The sequence below is a fragment of the Lactuca virosa genome, chromosome 5 (genome assembly GCF_052849685.1).
Source record: "Lactuca virosa cultivar CGN04683 chromosome 5, Lactuca_virosa_CGN04683_v6, whole genome shotgun sequence".
In the NCBI taxonomy this organism is placed as follows: domain Eukaryota; kingdom Viridiplantae; phylum Streptophyta; class Magnoliopsida; order Asterales; family Asteraceae; genus Lactuca; species Lactuca virosa.
In genome coordinates, this window is record NC_136430.1 from 278,651,846 (window position 1) to 278,658,528 (window position 6,683).

The 6,683-nt window shown below is 37.3% G+C and overlaps 1 pseudogene; it reads left to right on the top strand.

Annotated features, from left to right (window-relative positions):
* The first annotated feature begins 4,690 nt into the window (after window positions 1–4,690).
* On the top strand, window positions 4,691–6,443 carry LOC145114321 (CBL-interacting serine/threonine-protein kinase 6 pseudogene; annotated as a pseudogene).
* The last annotated feature ends 240 nt before the right edge of the window (window positions 6,444–6,683 follow it).

A 6,683-nucleotide genomic window follows, 5' to 3' on the forward strand; every position in this document is an offset into this window, starting at 1 on the left:
TTTTTGCTTCTTGTTCTTGAATGTTGAAATGGTTAGATCTCATAAAGTTTGCAACTTTATGAATCTCCAGGTCAAGGTGACATAGTAGTGTCTTGGATCTGGTCTATAATCAAGTTGTGATGTCATGCATAGAGATTAGATCATAAATCCTCATTTTGACCTAATATGAGTACAAGACATGGATTGGACATGTATGACTATAAAGCACCAACCTTTAGGATGGTTTTGGTGTTAGACTCACTTTTGGAAAGGATGGACTTCAGACTTTAAGGATTAAGTGCTTATTGGTTAAGCCCTTGCATTATGAAGCTTTATGGATTGGGTTTTGGATCTTTTGGGTATTATGAAGCTTTATGGATTGGGTTTTTGGATCTTTTGGGTAGTCCTAATGAATAAATTTGGAAACTTTATCCTTCTGGATCACATTTTGGACTAGATCTGAGTTTTGGAGCTCTTGGAATCGAAGACAACAACTTAATGTATTAAGCTGTTGGAACTTCGGCATACACGACATGTTTCTAAGCCAACACGGCGTGTTGGCTGGGATTTTCCCGATTGTTTGGATGCTGGCGGAACACGGCGTGGCCAAGGGGAACACGGTGTGTTGGGTCAACATAGAATGTTGACCTTGACTTTTGACTTTGAACAAGTTTGACCTAAAGGGTATTTTGGGTATTTTGGTTGGTATTGAGAATTGGTCTTTTGGATGGTGTTTGAGAATTTAGTATTTTGGTTGGACAAGTATCGGTTAAAGCTGAGATTCGGAGGCGGGGCCTCATCAGCTATTGATCAGATCGAGAGGTGATTTTTCCTCATTGTACTTACGGGTCGAAGGCACCAAGGCCGACCCTTTAGATTGTTATCCTGGTTTATCGTATGATTATTAGATCTGTATCCTGGTAAATAGGATGATGCTATGCGTAGTGATCTGTAAGATCTGTTTGTTTGTTATTGGATGGTTATTTGTATGATTGTCTATTATATATGTGTGTCGACATGGTGTATATGTGGTTAGGTTGAGGCGGTCCTGCTTTGTGCTGAAGGCCAACAGACCCAAGGCGTCCCGGATAGACTGACGGCCAGTGGGGCGTACCAGTCAGGTCGAAGGCCCGGAGAACGGTCCAGATAGGCTGAAGGCCCGGTGTGGCATACCAGTCATGTTGTAGGTTCTGTGAGTGTACCAGGTAAACTGTAGGCCGATAGGGTGTTCCATTCAGACTAAAGGCTCTATATTCATGTTGTTCGTTGTTATGATTATGATTATGTGATGTGTTGGTATTTTGGGGGAACTCACTAAGTTATGTGCTTACATTTTCAGTTTATTGTTTCAGGTGTTTCAAATGATTGTGGCGAGGCGAAGGCATGACCGTATACATCCTTGCTTTTACTACCGATCGGATCTTGGGAGACTCTGATTTTAAATAATCTTTTAGAAACAATGATTGTGTAAACACCTTTATTAGTAAATGGGTTGTTTTGAAAAGTTTAAATTTTCTTGGAATTTTTGGGATGTTACAATATATATATATATATATATATATATATATATATATATATATATATATATATATATATATATATATATATATATATATATATAGACAAAATTGCAAAAATGGTCCCTATGGTATGCATTTTTTTGGGGTTTTAGTCCAAACATCGACTTTTTTGGATCGATGGTCCTTTTAAGCTAGTTTACATGCATTTTTGGTCCCTGCCCAAACTAAAAAGACTATTATACCCTTAATGAATTTAATTTTTATTTTTCTTTCACTTTTTAAAATTATTATTATTATTAAATATAAAACCGGGTCCACCTCTCTCTCTCTCTCTCTCTCTCCGTCATCATCAAGAAACCTTCATTTTCCATTTCACTTCAGTGGGTTCTCTACATCCCAAATCATTTACTCTTGTCCACTATGTTCCCTTCCAAATCTCCATCTTCACTCATTGCAACGACACAAAAATCATCTGTTTCCCTTTTTACCTATTGTTGAAATCAGAAAATGTGTTCCCATTTGAAATCAATATCCTCAAACTGAAAAACACACATTGAAGAACACGAAAAGGGTGTGTAAACCCATTTGAAATCAATATCCTCAAACTGGATTCTTCTTTTGGTTTTTCATATTTCGAATCTGAAATTGATTTTACATGTGAAATCGAACCATGGATATCCTTTCTTTATCTTAGCTGGATCGATTAATAGGTGTGTGTATGTGTTTTCGATCGCAACTCTCAATGATCCTCTTTTTCTTATTTGATTTTGAACGAGAAGATGGGACAGGGAGATTCGATGTCTCTTTCTTCTTTCTTTGTAAAATTGATAAGCAGGTCTCAAGTTGTAGGTATGAGATGATGATAAGGGCTGATTTCCTTTGGATTCGGTAGTGATGCAGAGGGAGAGAAATCGTCTCCAGATTGCTGCAAACGCCAATGGTGGGAGGTTTGGATCAACAGCTATCAATCGATGGATGATTAGATGGGGATAATTTAGGGATATCGTTCCATTTTCCTGTGGATAGATGACTCCAGGCGATAACAGAGACCAGGGATGAGGCGAGGTTAAATCAGAGAAGAAGACGGAGGTGTGGGGTGAAGCAAGAGCGATGAAGGTGAATGGTTCGGTTGGGGAAGAATGGGGGTGGGGATCGTGTGTGTGTGTTTGTAGAGAGAGAGAGAGAGAGAGAGAGAGAGAGGTGGGCCCAAATTAATTATTTATTTTCTTTTTCATTTAAATTAAATAGAAATAAATAAAAAAATATATCAGAAGGGTATTATAGTCATTTCAATTTTACGAGGGACCAAATCTACGTACAAACATGGCCAAAAGGACCACCAATCCAAAAAAGTCATAGTTTGGACTAAAACCCCAAAAAAAAATGCATACCATAGGGACCATTTTTGCAGTTTTGTCATATATATATATATATATATATATATATATATATATATATATATATATATATATATATATATATATATATATATATATATATAAACTATGGAGTTTGTTTCTTTCTCTATAAAGCACTTTTAAGTATGGTTTTACTTACAAGGAAAAATACTTTTTAGTCATTTTAAAAGTATCATTACTGCACTAGCAGAAAACTTGTAACTCTAACCAATCTTCTGTTGACTTTCAAAACTACATGTATTCTCAGGAAATCATTAAAAAAATATTTCAGACGACGGAATAGTCATGGATTTCAGTCGACCTAGTCTTTTCTAGTTTTTGTTATATCTGCCTACATGTTTAAGGCAATTCATGTTCTCTATTATTATATGTAAGAACCTTGTATTCAAACATCAAGATGAAATGCAACTACTATTTGTTTATCGTTGTACTTGTTCTATAAATCCAATTGCATGTGATCCATGAACTAAGTTGCACAACCCGACATGTTCCGCCGCGTCGGCCGGGGGTGTGACAATTTGATTCCACTCTTTGGTGGCATTGGGTGTGATATCATTAGAGGGATTCTGGTTTGGTTCCTCTCATCCAAGCAACCTTATGGAGATCAAGATCTCAAGCATGGAGATTAAGGGCTACATAAGAGGTATGTTTTTCTTCTTTATGTTTATGTTTTCATAAGGTACTTGTAATTAGTATGAAGCTGTAGATTGTTAGGTTGCATGTACACTTAGGTATATAATAATTTGATTTTTTTGCTACTTAATTTAAGTGTATTTGATGCATAGAAAACCCACCACATACTTGTCAGACAATTTAACAAATTTTTTTTCCTTAAAAATGTCCCTCAGAAATCATCAGGTGCCTATAAGTTCGCCGATATATTTTCATTTTGCAGTTCCATTTCTAGCCTACTTTGTAGGACCTTTTGTACGTGTCTTATGAAATAGATGGATCCCAATATAAATACTTAAAAACCAAAGTTATCAATATTCTGATTATCATTGTAGGATCTTACGACCCTACGATCCTATCTTTGAAAAACAATTTAGATCGTATTATGATTGAGTTTAGCATAAAATTGTATTTAGGATCTTGAGATCCCGATCCACATCCAATCCTAACATTTAATCAAAATCGGAATTTAGTCGTTACCCATTTACCTCTATTTCTTTTTCACATATTTGAACTATAAATGACAAGAAAATTTTTATAAGATTTTAAGATCTCAATCTAATCTTACAATCAACTGATATGACATTGTAATTTTATGTTTTAAACTTATATCTTCTTTGGAAAAGAATTTTAAACTTATATCCATGTAATATTCTGATCCGATTTTATAATTACTATATTGTAAAAACAAAAAAATCCTAAATAAAATCACAATCTTAACAATTTTACTTAAAACAATGTCATTTTGAGTATTTCACAAATGACCTACCAAAATTGATGCTTAACTTTGAAGATTTATTATATTTTGTCAAATTTTAGCCAAAAAAAAGTTTAGATAAAGTATTAAGTTTCCTTTTTAAACTTATAAATATATTAAAGTTAGGAAAAAGTTAATTCCTATATTTTATTTTGTATAACCAGATTAAATTAGAAATGAAAATAATGCACCTCAATTTTGTTTTTGTGTGCCATCGTGTCACTTATCACGGAACAAGCACAGATGCAGCCGTTGGATCCACATCCCCTAAATCTAACGGACAAACGTGTACTTCACCTCTATGAAAACCGCCTATATAAAGCTTCCAAGTTCCAACCATCGTTTTGAAAAGAAATCAGGCGCCTGAAAGTTCGCCGGTATATTTCCATCCCAAACAAACCAACAAAATTCTCAAAATTCGATTCGAGATATTGATTCCGGTTAGGGAATGCAGAGAGATGAGAGGAGAAGAGCGGCTGTCTAACGGTGGGAGGGTGAACAAACCCATCGGAGGCAGAAATTGCCACCGGAAACACGTTGAAGACGGGTGAACTTTTTGCGATTTGGTGATTGTGGTGTTGATTTTGGAGCTTATTGAATTCTACATCTGCAGAAGTGATGTCGGAGGACGGGAACAACGGTGTATTGCACGGGAAGTACGAACTAGGACGTCAATTAGGGCACGGAACGTTTGCGAAGGTGTACCACGCGCGAAACCTGCAGACTGGGAGGAGCATGGCGATGAAAGTTGTCGGGAAGGAGAAGGTGATAAAGGCCGGCATGATGGATCAAATTAAGCGAGAGATTTCGGTGATGAAGATGGTACGACATCCGAACATCGTCGAGCTTCACGAGGTCATGGCCAGTAAATCTAAAATTTATTTTGCCATGGAGCTCGTTAGAGGCGGAGAATTGTTTTCGAAGATTGAGAAAGGGAAGCTCCGGGAGGACGTTGCAAGGAGTTATTTTCAGCAGCTCATTTCTGCCGTCGATTTCTGTCACAGTCGTGGCGTATTCCACCGAGATCTGAAGCCGGAAAATCTATTATTAGACGAGGAAGGCAATTTGAAGGTGACGGATTTCGGGCTTAGTGCTTTTTCCGATCATCTTCATCAGGATGGACTGTTACATACAACATGCGGTACTCCAGCTTACGTCGCACCGGAAGTTATCGGCAAAAAAGGATACCACGGCGCCAAAGCTGATATCTGGTCTTGTGGAGTTATCCTCTACGTCCTTCTCGCCGGATTCTTACCTTTTCAGGAAGAAAACGTCGTCGCGATGTACCGGAAAATTTACCGAGGTGATTTTAGGTGTCCGCCGTGGTTCTCATCCGACGCACGCCGCCTCATCACGAAATTGCTCGATCCGAATCCGGATTGTCGATGCACAATCTCCAAAATCATGGATTCGCCATGGTTCAAAAAGGCAGCTCCGAAAAACCCCAAATTTATCTGCGAAGACGACGTCGGAAATCTGAAAGGCAAGGAAACGGAGACTTTGAATGCGTTTCACATAATTTCGTTATCGGAAGGTTTTGATCTGTCTCCATTATTCGAGGAGAAGAAAAGAGAGGAGAAACAAGAGATCAGGTTCGCGACGACGAAGCCGGCGGAGGTGGTGGTGTCGAAGCTTGAAGAGATGGCTAAGAAGGTGAAATTCAGCGTGAAGAAGAGCGGAGACGATAGCAGTTTGAGACTACAGGGCAATGAGATAGGAAGAAAAGGGAAGTTAGGAATAGCGGCAGACATCTGGGCGGTGGCGCCGTCGTTGTTTGTGGTTGAGGTGAAGAAATCAAGCGGCGACACCCTGGAGTACAACCAGTTCTGCAGTAAAGAGCTCCGGCCGGCGCTTAAGGACATCGTCTGGACGTCGTCGACCGATAAACAAACTCCGGGATAATTATATTTGTAAATTAGTTTCCATTATTAGTACCTTTTTCGTGATTTCCATATTATTATATTGGATCATGAAATTATTGTGGTAGTGAATTTGTTCAGCATGTCTTTTTTGTTGAGTAGTGGTAAGGGTTGGATATTTTGGCTTTGCAATGTATTTTTATATCTTTTGTGAAGAAAAAAAAAAATATCAATATCATGTTCGTACTCTTATTTTATGCCTATAATACTAAACTAAATGCAGTTGACCGAAAGTCAAACCGTCTATTATATAATAAAAAAAATTAAAAATAATAAAAACTAGGTTTATGCCATAAAGTCATTATAAGTCTCAATTTTATTTTTTGTACCTCATTTATTTTTTATACCTCACTTGTCATTATATTTTAGAAAAAGTTTTATTTTTCGGCCTTTGGTCAGTCACCAACAGGTCATGATG